General features: G+C 40.8%; 1 long non-coding RNA gene across 1 annotated transcript in view; it reads left to right on the plus strand.

The window, feature by feature from the left end:
- Positions 1–18,439, plus strand: part of LOC149462927 (uncharacterized) — a 57,288-nt gene extending 38,849 nt beyond the window's left edge. The window contains exons 3-5 of the long non-coding RNA XR_016312568.1: positions 4,963–5,075; positions 11,527–11,664; positions 17,609–18,439. This is a non-coding gene — a long non-coding RNA (uncharacterized LOC149462927). The remainder of the gene's footprint in view (positions 1–4,962; positions 5,076–11,526; positions 11,665–17,608) is intronic.
- Positions 18,440–22,014: the final 3,575 nt, after the last annotated feature.

Here is a 22,014-nt window from a genome sequence, read left to right on the forward strand (position 1 = left end):
CACTATTCACTTGGGTTTTGCTCGATGGGATTATAATTTCTGCCATGGTTGCAAAGCATAGCATCATGGCTGTGGCATTTTAACAAAAATATCATTTAGTATTTTTAGAAGTGGGGGGGCCCTGTCAGGTAGGGTGTACAGAACCCTATGATTTCTAAAAGCAGTCCTGGCCATTGGGTTCACAAATCCTTGTTAATACTGTAGAGAAAAATGGCTGTAGGTGAGGACTTCATATCATAGCACATGAATTCTGTATACATTTGGCCAGTAAATTATGCACAAATGGCACTTTATTTTAATGTACTTCATATAGCAGGTTTCTATTATGTGGCTTTATGTGTATTGCTTTATTTGCATGACCTGGATCTTGGCTACCAAGGGGATTTTTGTACATTTCTTACTGTGTTGCCTGCTTACATCTCACTATTTAATTAGCTGTGGCATTCATTCAAGACTTTTTAATCATGCTTTTCAAGTGTGTTTGTGTGTCAAAGAGGGGAAGGGGAATGAGGTGCTTTCTAGGATGATGATGATTATTAATAATAGCAATACAGTAATAATAATACTATAATTTTTGTTTTGTAACATTATCATGAAAAATTTCTATTTGCATCAGTAACATTCTGCATATGTTTTGAATAATTTTGGTTGGTTGTTGCAGATTATGGACTGTATGTTTGGACAGCGCATACCTCGTTTAATTTATTTTTAGTTATTTTACTTATATGAGAACTCTCTATGTCCCCCTGTGAAAGATCTGTTCCAGTTCTCAGAAATACTTGATATCATATATTATTTGCTGGTTTGTTGAGTTATTAAGGCTTGTTCTGTTGTAGAATATGAAAACCAGCAACACTGAGGATGGTCTTATTTGAAAAAAAGTATAAACTAAGCAGTGCAGCTCTGGTATAAAATACACAGCAATCCCCAATATAATACTGTGCTTGTTAAAGAAACATATAAATTATTGCTATAATACATTAAATACAATAATACAGTGCTGCTAAAATAATATATAGAGTGATAGTTTAGAAAAGTTTATATTATCCATTATCCAATATATGATATATTAATTTACAAACTGTATCTCACAATCTTCAGTAATCAATCACTGCACAAATTTTCCTGCAGCATTAGGTAGTCCTCTAATAAAGACTACTTAAAGAGTAACTCCGCTTTTGTTGAGAAAAAACATTCCACTCTGGGCGATATCCTTCCTTCAATCTGCTGATTTAGGGGAGAGGTTAATTGTTCACAGGTGCTACAGGTACTATATAACTTTCTGTAGAGCTCACTCTGAGCTTGCTCATTCTTGAGCTTGCCTGTATTTTGCTTGCTGGACTTTTGATAAAGTGGACATTTGATTACATGGAGTTAAAAAACTGGAGTGGAAAACAGGAGTCTTCTAACCTGTAAGTGACAACTGATATTTCCTAATATTGTAACTGGGATGATGAGTGCTAGCAGGGTTGAAGGTTTTGTGCAGTGCACAGTGTGCTGCACATATGCAACAATGGTGCAACAGCTCCACAATGGCTACCACTGCAACAGATGTGAGCAGGTTGCCCTTCTGGAAGCTCACATTAGAGATCTGGAGGAGCAAGTTACAACGCTGGGCAGAGCCGACAACCTTGAAAGGGGTCTTCTGCTCTCTGAGCAGGTAGCTAATGGGATTGATGTGGAGGGTGGAGGAGCTAGTCAGGATTATCAGGTAGGAAGATGGGTTACTGTGGTGAGAGGGAGTAGTAGGGGCTCACAGAAAAGGAAGGCCGGCCCAGGGTTTGAGAACCCAAACAGATTTGCCACGTTGAGTGAAGATGTGGGGGTGGCAAGCTCAGGGGTGGCAGCCCTGGATGCCACTGCTATCCTTAACAGCCGGAAGGGCAGACCATCTAAGAAGGGTTGTGAGGGTAGTGCAGGAAGGCCTAGACAGTTGGTGGTAATAGGGGATTCTATAATCAGAAAGACTGATAGAATAATTTGTTGCCAGGATTGCCTCAACCAAATGGTTTGCTGTCTCCCTGGTGCCAGGGTTCGGCATGTGGTGGTCCATGTTGGAACCAATGACAGAATACATGGAAGGTGGAGGCTCCTTAAGAATCAATTTAAATAACTAGGCTGCAAGTTGAAGGGAAGAACCTCCAAGGTGATATTCTCTGAAATATTACCTGTGCCATGCACAACTCACGAAAGACAGAGGAGATTAGAGAACTAAATGCATGGCTGAAGACCTGGTATAAGAGGGATGGATTTGGGTTTCTAGAGCACTGGGCTGATTTCTCATTGGGGTGCAAACTATATGCTAGAGTTGGTTTGCACCTAAATAGTAGGGGGTCTGCTGTGCTGGGGCAGAGGTTTATGGGACGGCTGGAGGAGTATTTAAACTAGGATTGAGGGGGGAGGGAGATTCTAATGGGGCAGACAGATCAGACAGGTATTGGTGGGTGGAATGGGGAAAGACGAGGGGGGGGGGGCTATGGCAAGTGATAAAAAGGTGCCCATGTAACAAACAACCAATAAAAATGGTTACATTTGTACAAAAATGAAAAATATGCAAAAAACTGTATGTGTGCTCAAGGTGTCAATGAATTAAAGTGTTTGTTCACCAATGCCAGAAGTCTTCCAAGCAAAATAGGTGAGTTGGAAGCTTTGGTGCATAAAGATAACTATGATTTAATTGGTATTGCTAAATCTTGGCTCCATTCTTTACATGACTGGGATAATATTCCTGGCTACGTTCTCTTTTAGAGACAGGGTAAAAAGCAAAGGTGGTGGTCAGAAGTGATCTCAGAGTGAGTGTGAAAGAAGACCTAACTGATGGAGTGTGTGATGAGGCTGAAGCATTATGGCTGGAACTGCACATGGCAGTACGTACTACAAAGGTAATCATTGGAGTTTATTATCGGCCACCCAGTGTTAATGAGGAGGTGGAGACTCAGCTCCTTGTAGAGATTGAAAAGGCTGCAAAGGCTGGTACAGTGATAATAAGGGTAGCAGTGACCATAACATGATTTCATTTATTGTTAGCTATAAACAACAAGCACATATGGGAAAAATAAAAATGCTCAACTAATTTTCCAAGGCTGAGAGCTGCTCTCCAAGACTTAGATTGGGTGGGAATATTGGCATCAATGAACACAACACAGAAATGGGAGATATTCCCATGACAGACAGCATGGATTCATGAAAGACAGAAGTTTTCAAACCAATATGATTTCTTTTTATGAGGAGGTGAGCAAAACCTTGGACAGAGAGGTGGCTGTGGACATGCAAAAGTGTCTGACACAGTTCCCCACACATGACTAATGTGTAAGGTAAAGTCTATAGGCTTGGAAAAATCAGTATGTAAATGGTAAGAAAACTGGCTAAAAGATCGTATTCAGAGAGTAGTGATTACTGATTCTTACTCTGAATGGTCTAGGGTTGTTAATGGTGTACCCCCAAGGTTCAGTGTTGGGACCCTTACTTTTTAATATATTTATAAATGATATAGGGTCAGGGATTAAAAATCCCATTTCAGTCTTTGCAGATGACACCAAGCTGTGCAGTGGAATAACGTTCTTACAGGATGTCTTCAATTTACAAGTCAACCGCAATGCACTGTTTAATTGGACAACTATGTGACAAATGAGGTTTAATGCTGATAAATGTAAAGTTATGCACTTGAGGGCTAAGAATATGCATGCATCATGCATACTAGGTGGAGTACAACTGGAGGAATCAATAGTGGAGAAGGATATGGGAGTTCTGGTAGATCATAGGCTTAATAATGGCATGCAATGCCAAGCTGTGGTTTCTAAAGCAAGCAAAATCTTCTCTTCGATGTGCATCCAAAATTGATGAAAAGACGAGAAGAAAACTGGTCTGGGAGGCTGCCAAGAGGCCTTCAGCAATAGGTGCAGGAATATCTGACAAGTACTGGCTGTGTGGTACATGTGACATGTGACAACAATCTCCCGTATACTTCATATGTCTGGGCTATGGGGTAGAGTGGCAAGACGGAAGCCTTTTCTTATGAAGAAAAACATCCAATTTGGATAAATTTTGCAAAAACACATCTGAAGTCTCCCAAAAGCATGTAACTACCAGTATGTAACATCAATACTGAACAGGCCATTTTCAGCCGATTTTCAGCCCATGTACAAGGCTTAATACACCTCACCTCCACTTACAGGAGTATTTAAATACTCTCGGTGCAAGCTCAACTCCTCCCTTCCTCTCACCTTCTTCCAAAATTTTTATGTAGCTGCCAGGAAAGGAGTAAAGGAATACTATAGTTTCACCTGAGTGGCAACGTTAAGTCTTAAAGCGGTAGTAAAAAAAAAACAAACAAACTTGCAAGACTATGGTATAATGTGCTAGTATGTATTGCATACTAACACATTATGTGAAACTTAAAACGAAGCCCTCCAGTGGCTGACAGGGCACATGGAATAGATCTACTGCATTAGCTTCTAAACATTTCTAAAAAAAAAAACGAAACATAAAAAAAGAACACTAGTTACAGTTTGCACTTAGACCATAATTATTTCATAAAGAAAGAAAAAGAGGAATAGAAAAAGAAAAACCCTCCACAAATATTCACACACAAAGACACAAACACCCCATAGAGCATCTGCTTTAGTCACCATTTTCTAGTCACCATAAACTAAACCCAAGGGAACCACACCGACAGATTCTTATGATAACATTCATGTATGGTTGCTGACAGTTCCTCCATTCTCTTTATTCTATTTATTTCATCTGTCCACTCCTTAATGGAGGGGAGAACTTGAGTATTCCAATATCTTGGTATTACTGTATGCATTGCAGAAAATAAATAACAAGACAGTCCTCTTTTTAATGCTCTCTCAGATTCTTGAAAAATAGACAATAATGCTACTTCTGGGGACATCTGATAAGATATGCCATTAATATGTGAGCAAATCCAGAATACTAATTTCTAAAATGGTTTGATCCTAGAACAGAACCACCATATATGTGTCCATGTGCCTACATCCTCCCCACAACACCAACATTTTTCAGGATAGCTCGGAATAATCCTATGTATTCCCACTGGGCATCTATACCACCTTGTAAGTATTTTAAAGTTTTGCTCTTGAATGGAAGTTGAAATACTAGATTTAAACGTTAGCCTGAAAGATCTTTTCCACTCCCTCTCAGTTACCATATGGCCTAGTTCTCTCTCCCAGTCTCTGGTGTAGTAAGGTTGATGTAGATATGTATGAGATAGTAATATACCGTATATTGTTGAAATAGCATGTGAACCCATCGAGCTCCTCATACAGAGTGATTCAAAAGGGGTTAGGTCTCTATTTAATCAACCTTTTTTAGATAAATGTTTGTAAAAATGTTGAAGTTGAAAATAATGGAGCCAGCGGTCAGTATACAAATTATCTACAGGTGACAATTCGTTAAGTGGTAAAAGTCCCTCAGTAGCAAGAGCCTGTTTAATCCGAGAAAGGGGCCACAGACGTCCAACATAAAAATCTAGCTACCATTAGTCCTTGCTCAAATTCTGGGTTCCCCATGATTGGGGTAAGAGTGCCAGTTGTTGAAGAAATACAAAATTTTTGAATGGCCCATCCCCAGTTTTTCAACACAGATTGTGTCAGGAATTACATTTTTGTCTAAGAGGGTGCAACATAGATACGATCCATGATATGGATCTCAATTGAATTGGGGACATTAGTTGTTCAATAGATACCTACTCTTTTGAGCAGCTACGATAAAACCAGTCAAGAATCCTGATCAGTATAGATGCTATATGATAGAATTTCATATATGGTAATCCAGCTCCCGCCTCCATCTTCCTCATGACCAAAATGTCATTAAATTCTAACCGAAGTATTTGACCAGATATGGTGAAGTAGACTAGATTGTAAGGAATGCAGGCTAAATGGGAAAAAGTTTGCGTCCTTAACACTTCACCCTCCCCCACAAAATGTACCCTTAGCACTTAATTTCCCTTTAGTATGCTCTTAAAAATTAACCTTTCCCCCAATGCTTAAACAGAAGTAAACCCTAAGCACTAAAATCTGCCAGCAAGTAGGGTCTTTTGGTAGAAGAGAGTGTATCATTGTTTTCCTAAAAAAAAAAACCCAGTATTTTGGTCTGCTAAAATGCATACAAGGGAATTATTCCATTAATAATTGCCCAGTTGGTAAGCAAGAAGGTAGTGGACCCAGAAGTCCTAACACTAACCGACCCTTATTTTGTTTCACACCTACTTCATCCTGTGTTGCTAGCCTCTGTACCAATAGCAAGTATGTCCCATGCCACAAACATGCATTGTCAAGATCCTGACACCAGGATAACCTGATTTGATGGCTTGGTTGGACCTATTGCTCTGTGTATCTTAGCGGTCATGTAGAAACACTTTTGCCAGCGTACCATTGTAATCTGGGTTTTAAAAAAGGTTCTTGTACTTATGAGCATGTGTACAATGCAAAGAAATAATTCAATACAAACCAAAAGGTGAATTGAATTAGCTTTGTAAGCTTGGATCCTGTAAGAATGTATAGTCACACAGACGGCTAATTTTTTTGGCAGGGGAATGCCCATCTCAGCAAAGATAACAAAATTCACATATCCTTGAGATGTCCTGCAATGGTGAACAGATGGTCTGGCCTCTTTGCAGCCCATGTTGAAGTTCAAAGAGCAGAGGGATCTTTTTTTCTGCACATTAAATTTTCTTAGCTGTAAGCTAACCAATTATTTTATATTGCACAGCAGAAAATAAAATTAACAACCAGTTGTAAATTATTGCACAGTAAGGTATTCATCTGTTAACAAATTAGAGGAACAAATATCTCAAACCTATAGCGTCAGTTGCATAATGTATGACCACCATGAACTTGCATGACTCAAAGCTTTTGTTAAATTTTTTTTTATACAGTCATGCCCAAAAATATTGGCACCACTGCATTTCTGTCAAATAATACACCACTTCACCCAGAAAATTGTTGCAATTATAAATGTTTAGGCATTCCCATGTTTATTTCTTTTGTTTGTATTGGTATGACACAGGAAAGTGGAGAAACAAAAAGCCAAATCTGACACAGTCCACGCAAAACCCCAAAAATGGACTGGATAAAATTATTGGCACCTTATCAAAATTGTAAGCAACAATTGCATTACAAGTGTGTGATGCTCCTGTAATTTGTAATTAAACTCACCTGTATCAATTAACTGATCTTAATGTTCATGTGTCCACTGTGTGCAACATTTTCAAGAGGTTTACAGCCCATAGCACTATAGCTTATCTCCCTGGACATGGAGAAAAAATTGATCAAAGATCACCGATGGATTACAACGAAAGATTGTTCGAAAGGTGGATAAAGAACCTTGATGAACTTCCAGACAAATTCAAGCTGACCTTCGGGCACATTGTACAACTGTGTCAGCTCGCACTATATACAGTATCACCATCTGAATGAAAAGGGATGCTATGGTAGGAGACCCAGGAGGACCCCACTGCTGACACAGAAACATAAAAAAGCCAGATTGGAGTTTGCCAAAACTTACCTGAGGAAGCCAAAATCCTTTTGGGAGAATGTGCTTTGGACAGACAAAACAAAATTACAGTTTTTGGAAAAGCCCATCATTCTACTGTTTTCACAAAAGCAATGATGCCTTTAAAGAAAAGAATACAGTACCTATACTCAAACATGGTGGAGGTTCACTGATGTCTTGGGATTGCTTTGCTGCTTCGGGCACTGAATGTCTCGACCGTGTGCATGGCATTATGAAATCTGAAGACTACCAAAGAATTCTGGGGTGCAATGTAGGGCCCAGTGTCAAAAAGTTGGGTCTCCATTGGAGGTCATGGGCCTTACAGCAGGACAATGACCCAAAGCACACGTCAAAAATCACCCAGAAAAGGTTTCAGACAAACCGCTGGAGAGTACAGAACTGGCCAGCAATGAACCCAGATCTCAAACCCATAGAGCCAGTGGTATATTTAGGTTTTGTGTTGCCCTAGGCAACACAAAAATTGTCTGCCAACACCAAACCCCCCCCTCCCCCCCTTCCCCATCCTGTGGAGAGAGCCTGACATTAACCAGCAACGCCTCTGTCCCCCACCTGGGAGAGCCTTCCACTACTTAGAGAGAAAGTCACTCATCTTCAACTCATCCCCGGGAATGAGAGTCAGGCTCTACATAGTCTACATACTCCATCAAGCAGCCCGCAGCCTCTCTCAGATCCCACCTGGTTCCCATGGCACACGAGTCCCTTCTTTCATCCCTTCCTCTGGGGGGAAGTGATGCCCCCCTGAAAAATGCTGCCCTAGGCAAGTGCCTTGTTTGCCTTGTGCTAAATACAGCCCTGCATAGAGCACCTGTGGAGAGATAGCAAAACAGCAGTTGGAAAAAGGAACCGTTCCAATCTGAGAGACCTGGAGCAGTTGGCAAAAGAAGAGTGGTCCAATAGAGAGGTGTGAGAAACGTATTGATGGTTACAGGAAGTGATTGATTTCACTTATTAAGGGGTGTGATACCAAATAGTAAATTGAGGGTACCAATAATTTTGTCCAGTCCATTTTTGCTTCAAATCTGTCAGATTTGGCTTTTTTTTTTTTCCTCCGCTTTTTTGTGTCCTTCAAGTACAAACAAAAGACTTAAACACAAGAATGCCTAAACATTTGTAACTGCAACAATTTTCTGGGCAAAGTGGTGCATTATCTGACAGAAATTCAGGGATGCTAATATTTTTGGCCATGACTGTACATACCCGAGCCCCCTCTGGATCCAGCGATGTGCACGAGAGCAACAAATCTCACGGGACTCTCCCTCCTCATTGGCTGACACAGCAGCGAGAGCCATTGGCTCCCACTACTGTCAATCACAGCTAGTGAGCCAATGAGGAGAGAGTGGGGGTGAACCATGCTCTGTGTGTGAATGAATACGCAGAACAGCAGTTCAGTAGTGAGCCCGCTTGTGCACCCTCATACAATAAACTAAAAATCACCACGCAAAAGGAAAACTAAAAATTTATGAAAAGAAAACAGCAGCAGCACACAAAAAGTAAAGGGTATACACTACATAAGTAAACAATCTAGTCACTCCCACCTCCATCAAGCTGAAAGTTTGTCTGAGAGCTGCAGAAAAGACACACGGGACTTACCAGATTCATCACTTTTTTAGGGGGTTCTGCACTACCTGTTGGAGACCCTAGCTCCCTTACAAAAACCTGATACTGCTGCCCTCCCCTTACCAGACCTGATCCTGCTTCTGCTATCCTCCTGCCTGACTCCTTGCTTCTTAACGGAATCATGACCAGGCTTCAGAGAGCCTTTAAATTAGTGCAGAACACTGTACCTTTAATTTAAATGCCCTTGGAGATGAAAACAAATGGAAACAAATAGATACAATGTTTCAACCACTGTATGGAGTGAATGTCCCAGAACTGTCATAAATAGTCTATTTCTGACAGTTATGGGACATTCACTCCATACAGCGGTTGAAACATTGTATCTATTTTTTTCCATAAATGACATTCTGCAGATACACTTAGAGGAGCGCTGCAGATACACTTTTTGCCGGCTTGGAATTATTCTTATTTTCATCCTACTTCTTCTTCTTCTTCTTCTTCATCCTCATCCTCTTCTTCTTCTTATGAGGATGAGGATGAAGAAGAAGAAGATGAAGAAGAAGTAGGATGAAAATAAGATTAATTCCAAGCTGGCAAAAAGTGTATCTGCAGCGCTCCTCTAAGTGTATTTGCAGAATGTCATTTATGGAAAAAAATAGATACAATGTTTCAACCGCTGTATGGAGTGAATGTCCCAGAACTGTCAGAAATAGTCTATTTCTGACAGTTATGGGACATTCACTCCATACAGCGGTTTCAACCGCTGTATGGAGGGAATGTCATAGAACTGTCAGTTCTGGGACATTCCTTCCATACAGCGGTTGAAACATTGTATCTATTTGTTTCCATAAATGGATCCATTTATGGAAACAAATAGATACAATGTTTCAACCGCTGTATGGAGGGAATGTCATAGAACTGTCAGAAATAGACTATTTATGACAGTTCTGGGACATTCCTTCCATACAGCGGTTGAAACATTGTATCTATTTGTTTCCATAAATGGATCCATTTATGGAAACAAATAGATACAATGTTTCAACCGCTGTATGGAAGGAATGTCCCAGAACTGTCAGAAATAGTCTATTTCTGACAGTTCTGGGACATTCACTCCATACAGCGGTTTCAACCGCTGTATGGAGGGAATGTCCCAGAACTGTCATAAATAGTCTATTTCTGACAGTTCTGGGACATTCCCTCCATACAGCGGTTTCCGGCAAAAAGTGTATGTGCAGAGTTCCTCTATTCTGCAGATACACTTAGAGGAGCTCTGCAGATACACTTAGAGGAGCTCTGCACATCCTCTTCTTCTGAGGATGAGGATGAGGATGAAGAAGAAGAAGAAGAAGAAGAAGTAGGATGAAAATAAGAATAATTCCAAGCCGGCAAAAAGTGTATGTGCAGAGTTCCTCTATTTCTGACAGTTCTCTGACAGCTTCTTCACATGTACAGCGGTTGAAACATCTGTATCCTAAATGGAAACTAATAGATACAATGTTTCAACCGCTAAACATGTGTTCCTTCTGTCAGAGAACTGTCAGAAATAGCGGAGCTCACTGCAGGGACACTTTTGCCGGCTGATCGGGAAATATTCGATTCGCGCACCCGAAGTAGGCAAAATTTCGGATTCGACGCGAATCGAATATTTCCTGAAATTCGACTCGAATTCCGGTTCGCCTGGTTCGATTCGCTCATCTCTAATGATCAGGAACTGTTGAAAACTATTGACCACCCCCTTGATGACTGTGATTGAGCCAGTCTATGGACTTTCACGTAATGAATACTGGTGAAATTGCCTGAGGAGCGCTGAGTGTCCATCCAAGTGAGGCTTTGGAACATATGATCTTCTTATAAAGCAAGTTTTGACTTCTCTAAGGTTAAGAGTCACTTTCATTGTGGTAAGCGGCAGAGAACTTGGGTTTTTGTTTGGAGAGCACTGGAAAGTATTTCGCAGTGGTGGACACATTGCTTTGCATGGACTTTGATTATGTTGGACTGTTATTATATTAACTACTTCTAGTAGCACAGCATATGTTTTAGATTGTATGGCCTTATAGCAAGCTGCTTGCTTTGGGTGCACTCAGTAGAGGGAAGGGGCAAGGAGTACTGGCGAGGACCCGAGAAGAGGAGTATCGGGGCTCCTCTGTGCAAAACCACTGCACAGAGCAGGTAGGCATGCTATTATATTTTAAATTGCTTTTAATAGCTCTTTAACTCTGCTAGTGCTTCTAACCCTTTCTGCAAACTGACAATGCAGCTGTCTAAAGGTGTCTCTGTTGCTTCTCCAGTGGAGTGGAGACAGTCTATGACAGGAAGTAAGTTACTTCCTGAATTAGCAGGTGAAAAGAATTGGAAAAAAGCACAAAAAAAGAAAAGGGATGCCTCTACCACATCTAACAATTGGTAAGCTAAAATATATTGCATTTTTTTTAGCACTTTAAATACCCTTCTGGTCAGAGGACACTCCCAGCAACATTACAGCAGCCCTAGAAGTCCTGGAAGTAATGAAGGTCTTAGACATCCTGGAAATCCCAGCAGGGATCCTATGAGGAATCTTGGAAGATATGGCAGGTATGCTGGAACAACAATTTAAAAAAAAAATGTTTTATTTAATGCAACATTAAAACATTAGTGTAACACCCTCCAAGTTAACTAGATAGGATTTTTATTAGATAGAGGCTGAGTAGCAGCCTGGGGTGAGTCAGACTGGGAGTGAGGCAGCAGTTCACCTCAGGATAGGCTGGGAGGTTCTACAGGTCAGGGTTTCTGGAGCCCTCCCATCTCTCCAGAAACTTAGAGAACTTTCTGGAACAGAGGTGGAGGAGGGGGAGAGGCCTAGATCTGCATGTTTGAGGGACCTTGGTCAGTCCCCTGGCAGGAGGCTGCCCAGTGTCATTAGTACAGTGTGAGTGCTTTTTATTATCACTAATCTCTGTATTAGTGTCACTGGAGATGTCAGTGGCAGTTATTCAGTTCCCGCCCAGTGTCAGAATGCCTGCCCCGGTCCCGCAGTCCCGCTATAAGTCGCTGATCAACACTATTACTGGTATAAAAAAATAAAAATTCCAGTATATATACCGCCATTTGTAGACGTTATAACTAGAGATGAGCGAATTATTAAAAAATTCGATTCGGCTGATTCGCCGAATTTGCAGAATAAATTCGATTCGATGCGAATTTATTCGCTGCCAATTTAACTTATTAAAAGGGTTTCTAGGCTTCAGAGAGCCTTTATATTAGTGCAGAACACTGTACCTTTAATTTAAATGCCCTTGGAGTCTGCTGGGGAAGAGAAATAATACTGTCAGTCAGTATGACATGCAGATGAGTGCCGTCGATCTTAGAATCACCGCACACTTCACTCATTTGGGCAGTCACGGGGCCAAAACCAGAGTGTGGAGCCACAGTGTGGCGGTGGAGGCAGCAGCAATGGGAGGCCATACAGCACCCTATGACAAAATGGAACCCACCAGCAGTGTGAGGAGACCTGAAAGTGGCACATGGCAGAGTGTGGCAATGAAGACAGCAGCAATGGGAGGCCGTACAGGGACCCATGACACACTCTGGACCTGGCAGCAGCATGAGGAGGCGGTACAGGGGCCCATGGCAGAGTGGCGAAGCGTAAGCAGCTTAAATTGAAGGCCATACAGAGGCCTATGTTAAAAAGTCCCCCCAGCAGCAGTGTGGGGAGACGACTATCAAGAGTCCAATGGCAGAGTGGCGGAGCAGAAGCAGCTTCAATTGAAGAAGAAGAGGATGAGGATGAAGAAGAAGAAGAAGAGGATGAGGATGAAGAAGAAGAGGATGAGGAAGAAGAAGAAGAAGAGGATGAGGATGAAGAAGAAGAGGATGAAGAAGAAGAAGAAGAAGATGAGGATGAAGAAGAAGAAGAAGAAGAGGATGAGGATGAAGAAGAAGAAGAAGACGAGGAAGAAGAAGAAGAGGATGAGGATGAAGAAGAGGATGAAGAAGAAGAAGAAGAGGATGAGGATGAAGAAGAAGAAGAGGATGAGGATGAGGATGAAGAAGAAGAAGAAGAGGATGAGGATGAAGAAGAAGAAGAGGATGAGGAAGAAGAAGAAGAGGATGAGGATGAAGAAGAAGAAGAAGAAGAGGATGATGAAGAAGAAGAAGAAGATGAGGATGAAGAAGAAGAAGAAGAAGAAGAGGATGAGGATGAAGAAGAAGAAGAAGAGGATGAGGATGAGGAAGAAGAAGAGGATGAGAAAGAAGAAGAAGAAGAGGATGAGGATGAAGAAGAAGAAGATGAGGATGAAGAAGAAGAAGAAGAGGATGAGGATGAAGAAGAAGAGGATGAGGAAGAAGAGGATGAGGAAGAAGAAGAAGAGGATGAGGATGAAGAAGAAGAAGAAGAAGAGGATGAGGATGAAGAAGAAGAAGATGAGGATGAGGATGAAGAAGAAGAGGATGAGGATGAGGAAGAAGAAGAGGATGAGGATGAAGAAGAAGAAGAAGAAGAAGAGGAGGATGAAGAAGAAGAAGAAGAAGAAGAAGAAGAGGATGAGGATGATGAAGAAGAAGAAGAAGAAGAAGAGGATGAAGAAGAGGATGAGGATGAAGAAGAAGAAGATGATGATGGTGAGGAAGAAGAAGAAGAAGAAGAAGATGAGGATGATGAAGAAGAAGAAGAAGAAGAAGAAGAGGAGGATGAGGATGAAGAAGAAGAAGAAGAGGATGAGGATGAAGAAGAAGAAGAGGATGAGGATGAAGAAGAGAATGAGGATGAAGAAGAGGATGAGGATGAAGAAGAAGAAGAGGAAGAGGATGAGGATGAAGAAAAAGAAGAAGAAGAAGAAGAAGAAGAAGTAGGATGAAAATAAGAAGAATTCCATTCCAGCAAAAAGTGTATCTGCAGAGAGCTCCGCTATTTCTGACAGTTCTCTGACAGTTCCTTCACATTTACAGCGGTTGAAACATTGTATCTATTTGTTTCCGAATAAAAACATCTGTATCCTAAATGGAAACAAATAGATACAATGTTTCAACCACTGTAAATGTGAAGGAACTGTCAGAGAACTGTCAGAAATAGCGGAGCTCTCTGCAGGGACACTTTTTGCCGGCTGTAGAAGGGATGAAAATCGGCCGATCGGGGAAAATTCGATTCGTGCATCTGAAGTATGCTAATTTTTGGATTCGGCGCGAATCGAATTTTTCCTAATATTCGAAACGAATTCCACTTCGCCAAGTTCGATTCGCTCATCTCTAGCTATAACTTTTACGTAAACCAATTAATATACACTTATTTTGATTTTTTTTTTAGCAAAGACATGTAGAATAATACATGGCCTAAATTTATGAAGACCTTTTTTTTATTGGATATGTTTTTTTAGCAAAAAGTCAAAAATATTGTTTTTTTTTCAAGATGATCAGTCTCTTTTTGTTTTTAGCACAAAAAATAAAAAACACAGAGGTGATCAAATACCACTGAAAGAAAGCTCTATTTGTGGGGAAAAAAATGACAAATTTATGTACAGCGTTGCATGATCGTGCAATTGTCAGTTAAAGTAATGCAGTGCCGTACCGCAAAAAATGGCCTGGTCAGGAAGGGGGGTAAATCTTCTGGAGTGCAAGTGGTTAATCCCAGTCAGGTGAACAAAAATACAGATCCTAATAAATTCTATGACCTTTGAAAGCTTACAAGGGGTCTGAATGATTAAAACCAGGGAGAGAAATTTTTACAGAAAAGAGGAGTTGTTACCCCTAAGGACAAATTAGAATTCTTCTTTAACTTTCCATAAAAGTGACAGATAAAAGCTGTTTAGCTGCGGTCAGCAATAACTCTACTTTTGTTTTCAACTTTTCACTCTGGTTACACTGAAAAGATATTTAAATCCTTTGAACCCCTTAAACCCTGTTTGAAATGTCCACTATCTTTTGTGATGGAATATAAGGCAGAATTAAAAAAAAAAAATACTGACAAAGCTATTTGCAGACTGCTGATGTAAGCAAAACAAATTGTTGGTATCGCTGCACAAGACTGAAGAAACGTTTACTTGTTCAGGGAGTAGCGGTGCATCAGTTTACAGTGCAGAGCTGCTTGCACAGAAATAATTAAGCAAGATCACAATAGATTGTTTAATGTATGCAACAGAATGCTTAGCTAAGCCAAAATTATTTTGACACCAAGTACTGTGGCCTAATCCAAAAAAAGAAGAATTTGAAGGAAAACTTTGCCAATTGTTGAGCATATCAGTAGATCTATATCATTTCTGAGTTGGCTGTCAGCCAGAGTCACAGGAAATATTGTGTGAGTAGAGGAAAGAATGGCTAGTTCAACACATTGATAGGTTCTGAAAGCTAATGTCTCATCATTATTTATGGACTGACACTGAAATGAGGTTGGATACCCCAACAAAGATACTTATCCCCCATCATGAATGATAGTTCCATAGAGTTATATAGAGATAGAGCCATAGAGTTATATATTGTGATAATTAAAATTTAAATATTGTATTAATGCCTGCCATATTTTACAAACATTGTTTTCTTATGTTAATGGTTATACATGGCACACTATCAAACTTATTCAGTACAGGAATGCTACGAGCAAGGTTAAAGTGCAGGATCCTGTTATACCTAACCACATTTCTTTAGTGAAATGAAACAACTGAAACTTAAATTCTAATTGATTGTGATGTATTAGTAAAATTTGCACTTAGATTTTTAGCCTCATTGAATAAGCCTGCAAGTGTGTTATTTTATAGCATTTACCATAAGTCAAAACGTATACTCATTCAATCAGCTGTGTCCTTAAGAAAATTTCCAACTTCCATTTTGCCAGTGAAGGAAAACAGAGAAACAAGTAACACAGGTGAACAGAAACAGATGCACAAGTTTCAGTTCACCAGTTGTAAAATGGATGTAAGACATATTCCCCAGTGCCTGCCACTTGCAGCTGGCAATCTCTCAATGCTTCATCTCTGCTTGGCACAAGGAGAGAAAATACCAGCTGGATGGATTCACAGTGTTCAGCAGGAGCAGCATGTTTAGGACCATATGTGTTCAGAGACATATGCCCCAAATGCAGCATTTATGTGTTTCAGGTATACACCCCTGAACTCCTATGACCGTAAACACGAGTATCAATTGATACAACATACAGCTGTATGCAGTCTCCGAATATTTTAGCCTGTCATAGATTTTGACAGGCTGCTGGCAGGGGGGGGGGGGGGGGGGGCTGGATGCTGCACTTGTGCTTCCAGGGCACCTGAAAATACCTGGATTTGATGCACAGGGGCCAAAAAGCTTGTGTGCATATAGCCTTACTGTTACCCTATTAGCTTCTCCAATCAGCACTGTATAATGTCCATTTTCCAATGCTGCTGTCCTTTGCTCCTCATCCTTCAGCATCCAATGATGCTTCTCCTCTCTCTTCTTGCCTCTCCCATGCTGTGGTCCCTCACTCCTAATCCTCTATTCATCCATCAAAGCTGTCCCCTGCACTTCCCCCTCCTCGACCCCCATCCCACACTTCTGTTCCCTCACTCCTCACCCCCCATCAAATGTTTCTGGTACTCAACTCCTCATGCCCCCCTATCCAATGCTGATCCCTGCTCCTCAGCCTCCCTCTCCATGCTGTGGTCCCTGCCTTTTCAACCTTGGCCCCAGCACTGTTGTTCCCAGCTCCTCACCCCTTTGTCCAACACTGTGGTCCCTACCTCTCCCTTTTTTCCCAAACTGTGTTTCCCCACTCTTCCACCTGCTTATCTGACACTGCTGTCTCCCATTCCCTACTCTCTATCAAATGGTGCTGCCCCCTGCTCCTCACCTTCTTTTCCCTGATGCTGCCCAATGCTCCTAACCCTCCCATGCTGCTGTCCCCAGCTTCTCATTTCTCCATCAAACACTGGTGACCAACTCCTTACCCCTTCATCTAAAGCTGCAGGCCCCTGCTCCTCAACATTCCTTCAATGCTGCTCTCTCCAGCTCCACATCCCCTTATCCAACACCACTCAGTACAGTCCATAATTAAAATCTGCTGCCCTCCCTTTTCTCACCCCCTGCCCTATACTGCCCCCACACTCCGCTGTCTCCCATTTTTTACGCTCCATCCCACACTACTGTACCCCACTTTTCCCCCGTGGCACAGTGCTGTATTCCGCTCCTCACCTCCCCATTCCATATTACTGTACCATACTCCTCATCTAATGCTGCTTTCACCCATGCTTTACACTGCTCTTTCCAACACCTTTCCTGTTTTGGAATAGTATGATGAATGAAAATGTAATTGTACTAATAAGTAATTGAGATTAGAGCAGTTACGGTAAAATGGAGATATACTTTCAAAATAAGCTTGCGTTTTATGGAGTCTTGCTGGAACCATTCAGCAGGTGTTGGAGAAACATTGTTTGGCAAGGAGTATGCATTAAATGGGGTAAAATAACAATGATGAGCAGAGGACAGTAGGTGTGCCAGTCAGGTTAAAAGTTGTTTTTAAAAACTTACTGAAAATGTGACATTCAGTGACAATTCACTGGCTATCCCTTTTTTGCAGGTGCACATTCGCCCTATTACAAATAGGAAATGTTGGGCCAATATCGATTAATGCATGACTGGCAAATTATACTATACTGTGAACAGTCACCAGCTAATATGGAGAAAGGTTTATAACTACAGTATGTGCAAAATACTAATATACAGTATATGCTATCTTTCTTTGTAGGAAATATTTATTACTTTTCTGATCCATCCTCCAGTTACCTCCTTCATATGTCCCTGTACGTTGCTTAATGTTGGTATGTGGAAACGCACAAATAATACATTATTACATGTAAATATTATTAGAGCAAAAGATATATATGTATTATGTTATATAAGTAAGTGTTTTTACTTAGCTAGTTTCTATTCTACTCTCTCATTGGATCCCAAGAAAAGGCCTGAAGAAGCTATTTATGAGAAACACGTTGGCCTTGTGGATCTGAACAATACAAGTTATGTATACTGCATATACAATGTAATGTTGTACTGAAATGATTTGAGAGATTTATGTTGAACCTTTCTTAAATACATCTTATTTAAGTAAACATGGCCTTTAAAATGATATATATATTTTTATGAAGTTGTTGTGTCATCTCATATTAGGATGTGGTACTTTTTTTTAATGTGGTGGTGCTGTATATGTTTACTTTTCTGATTGTTTTCTTTCAAAAGGTGAAACTCACATTAACACCATACAGCTAAATAGTTTTACATTTTCCAAGTACAAGCTTTAACAATGTTTCCTAAAAAATACAGCTTCTTTCTCAGGGTAACCTCACTTCATTCATAACTTGTTCAGTTTACAGACTGGCTGTCTGTTCATTCAATAAATGATTTCTCTGTTCCACTTTGACAGTTAAAGTCATGATATTTTATGTATTTTACATACAATGGCTGTGTTATGCAATATAATGAGTATATTGTTTAAATTCCCCTTCCCCAAGCATTTATGCTACCAGACAAATGCACCACTTAGGATAGACGTAGCTCAGAGCTAGAGCATCTTTCAGTTCCAGCTGAACCACCACTTACTTCCCATGGCACAAGTGGCCAGTCTGTAGAGTAGCAGAATAGACTGTGATGAGTTTTCAATCTGATAAGCAAAACAGGTCTGCTACAAATTGCATCAAGGAAGCTTGTGATGGCCATAGGCTTTGGGTAGTATGTGGTGAGCTATATCATGTGTAGTGAAGGGCTGTTCAGTTTGCGGTTGAACATTTTGAACCTAACAACAGTTCAACTGGGAACTTAGAACCGGGACAATTCACTAAGCGGTATCTTACAGCATCCGAGTATGTGGTAAGATACCGCTCAGTATTTAAAAAAAAAACTACTAAACTACTGCATGAGTTATTTTATTAAGTCATGCAGTGTTTTAGTAGTCAAAACATGCTTTAACGTTTCAGCTGTCATCGGAGTTCACCATTGACAGCTGAATGTTAAAAGAATTGCCAGCAATGACAAATTTTGAAAAAAAAAAAGTGTCCCCCCCATCCATGCCAAGCCCTTCTGGTATGAATTTTGAGGGGAACCCCCACGCCAAAAATGTAAAAAAAAATGGCGTGGGGGGTGCCCTCCAAAACCATATCTGAGCATGCAGCCTGGCAGGTCAGGAAAGGGGGGAACGAGCAAGCCCTCCCAATCCATACCAGGCCACATGCCTGCAACATGGGGGGGTGCTTTGGGGCATGTCGATGGGCCCATGGGCCTCTTCCCCATAACTGTGGTTGGTGGTTGTGGGAGTCTGTGGGCAGGGGCAGATCCCAGCCCCTGCCTATGTGATTGAGTATGGGGTACATGGTATCACTACTCATTTACAAAAAAAATAAAGTGTGGTGTAAAAAATTACAGTAGACAGTCTGTGACAAGTCCTTTATTAAAAACAAAAATAAAAAAGTCCCCGAAGTAGATCCAACGTCAATCACGATGCCCAAAATAAAGAAAAAAAAAGGCTCTGCTCTAGTTGCTGGCTCTTGGCCATCTGACAGCTGCGCCGCCCTGACAGTTCTTAAATATCGAAGAGGCGGGATCACCTGGTGATGTGAACCAGGTGACCCTCCCCCTTGTGACATCATTGTGTGCTGTGATTTGCCAAAGCATTGCACATGACCTGTGGTCAGATGCATTGCTTTGGCCAATCACAAAGCACTGTCAGGCCACATGTGCATTGTGGGGCGCAGCGGGCAAACAGGGAAGAGTGCCCATTTTTATGTATGTAGCAAATTCTGTATAGCCATTTACCTTCAGCTCTGCGTCTGTCTGTCTGTTAACTTCACAGACAGACTCTGCACAGGAACTGGGGAGCTCTATTCACCTTACAGAAAGGAGGACAAGTCTTTTTAGTGTTCTCTCCCTTGTTCTGAAATGCACTTTTTTATGAGCCAACTGTGATTTCTATCAGTGGTTGTCTAGTACAGTGTTTCTCAACCTTTTTTCAGTCAAGGCACCCTTCAAAATTATGGACAATCCTGAGGCACCCTTTAAAATTATGGACAGACTTGAGGAGCCCCATTCTAAAATGGGGAGCCTCAAGACTGTCCATAGTTTTAAAAGGGCACCCCATTCTAAAATGTGAAAACTCTTTGAATAGCTATATATAACGCAGCAACATCCACACATGTAGGGCACCCAACATTATAAGTGATTTATTCTTCCAAAGCAAATACACTTTTGCATACCGGTACTGACTAGTATTCCAGTGTTTCTCTTCTCCCTCAGTTTTTTTCCATCACTGAGCTAATGTGACCCCAGCACTGATGGATAGGGGCAGTGGAGGGTCAAACTAGGATGCTGACATCCTCCTTATCAACTGATCATGTCATAGGTTGTCAGGATGCCGGCAGATAGAAGATCGTAATGGTGCACAATGAACCTGTGACTTTGTGTAACTAAAAGGCAAGCTTGTTCTACCCGCTGACTTTTATACAAGTTTTGGGCAGTTTATAGACAATTTGCTAAAGCACCCTGGAAGAAACCTCAAGGCACCCCAGGGTGTCTGGGCACCCTGGTTGAGAAAGGCTGGTCTAGTACAGTGCAGTGGCCAGGGAATACACCCACACTATAATAAATCAGAATCTTGGACATAAGTATTAAATTGGTGAGCAAAGGAATTGCAGTCCACCCATTTCTGTTTTCTGTGCCAACACTACAAAATGGATCCCTGATACAGTAATTGCAAAGAGGAGAAAAAAAAAGAGGAGTGTATCTTTGCTGATGTAAGGCTGACTGTGCATATCAGATTTTCTGTATTCCAGCTTGCTTTTTGTTTCTCCCATTCTCCATTCTTATGTCTCCAGAGCTCTGGACAATGTGGGCAGCAGCACTACAGTGAAGTAGTTTGAATTTTCAAAGGTGAAGCTGATAGGTTTGCCATTCTTGGCCACGGATCACTACCCTTGAAATGTATGATGACTTCTAAAGCATAATAAATTCTATCATGCTCCTGGATTGCCATTTGTCATGTACCTCCTGGAGATTGAACTAAAGAGGGAACTTCTCTTTCACCTCTTGACCAACAATAGACATGTGCGATTTCTTTTGTTATGAATCAAAATTCAAAATAAATTTGCATGATTTGGATGTATCCGAATCTCTGCATCACAATAGTAATACATTTCAACTAAGCCAAAATAAATTATAATGAAAACAATGAATTAATTTGTATGCATTTGTTTCATTCGGTTGACATGATGTGATAGTTTGGGACTTTTGTTATTGTTGGAAGCATTTGAAATAATGTAACAACATAATGAATGATCCCAATTGATTTGGATCCATTTTTTTTTATAGTTAGCGCAGCATGAATATTGTAATAAGATTCTTTTTGTTTTTGGGGTTGAACTTGAGAGACCATTCATTTAATTTGTATGTGCAGCTCAACAAACAAATTCAGTTAGAAATGGTGAAATTAGTTCAACTAAATAACATAACGAACGAATACATAATAATTTATTACATTAAAACGAATATAGCCAATCCTCCAAAATAACAAAAGAATAACAGAACTTCTTAAAATATCAATAAATTCAGATCAACGAATATTTACTTTCTGAAAATAATGAATTGTCCTGAAAACGAATCATTCTAACCTATCACTCCTGACATCGATGACAGGAGATGTGGGGACACAGAGTTGCATGAGGGCCGAATGTGCAGACACTGCCATCTGTTTGGTGTGAGGCACAGATGATCACTGGGTAAGGACCCAAGACAGAAACATGGTAGCATTCAATTAGTGGACAGGAACAAAGCCAGGAAACAAGCTGAAGGTCGTCAACAGCTGGGCAGTAAAGTACTGCTTCAAAAGGCAGGGACATTGTCAGAGTACAGGCCAAGCTCAGTTCACAGATGTACAGTAAGGTAACAAATCAGAAAGTAAGATGCAGAGTCCAAAACACAGGCCAGGGTCAGAAGTGATAAGAG

This window comes from Staurois parvus, unplaced genomic scaffold (assembly GCF_062004578.1).
Source record: "Staurois parvus isolate SC_StPar_1 unplaced genomic scaffold, SC_StPar_1.0 ptg000165l, whole genome shotgun sequence".
NCBI classification, from domain to species: domain Eukaryota; kingdom Metazoa; phylum Chordata; class Amphibia; order Anura; family Ranidae; genus Staurois; species Staurois parvus.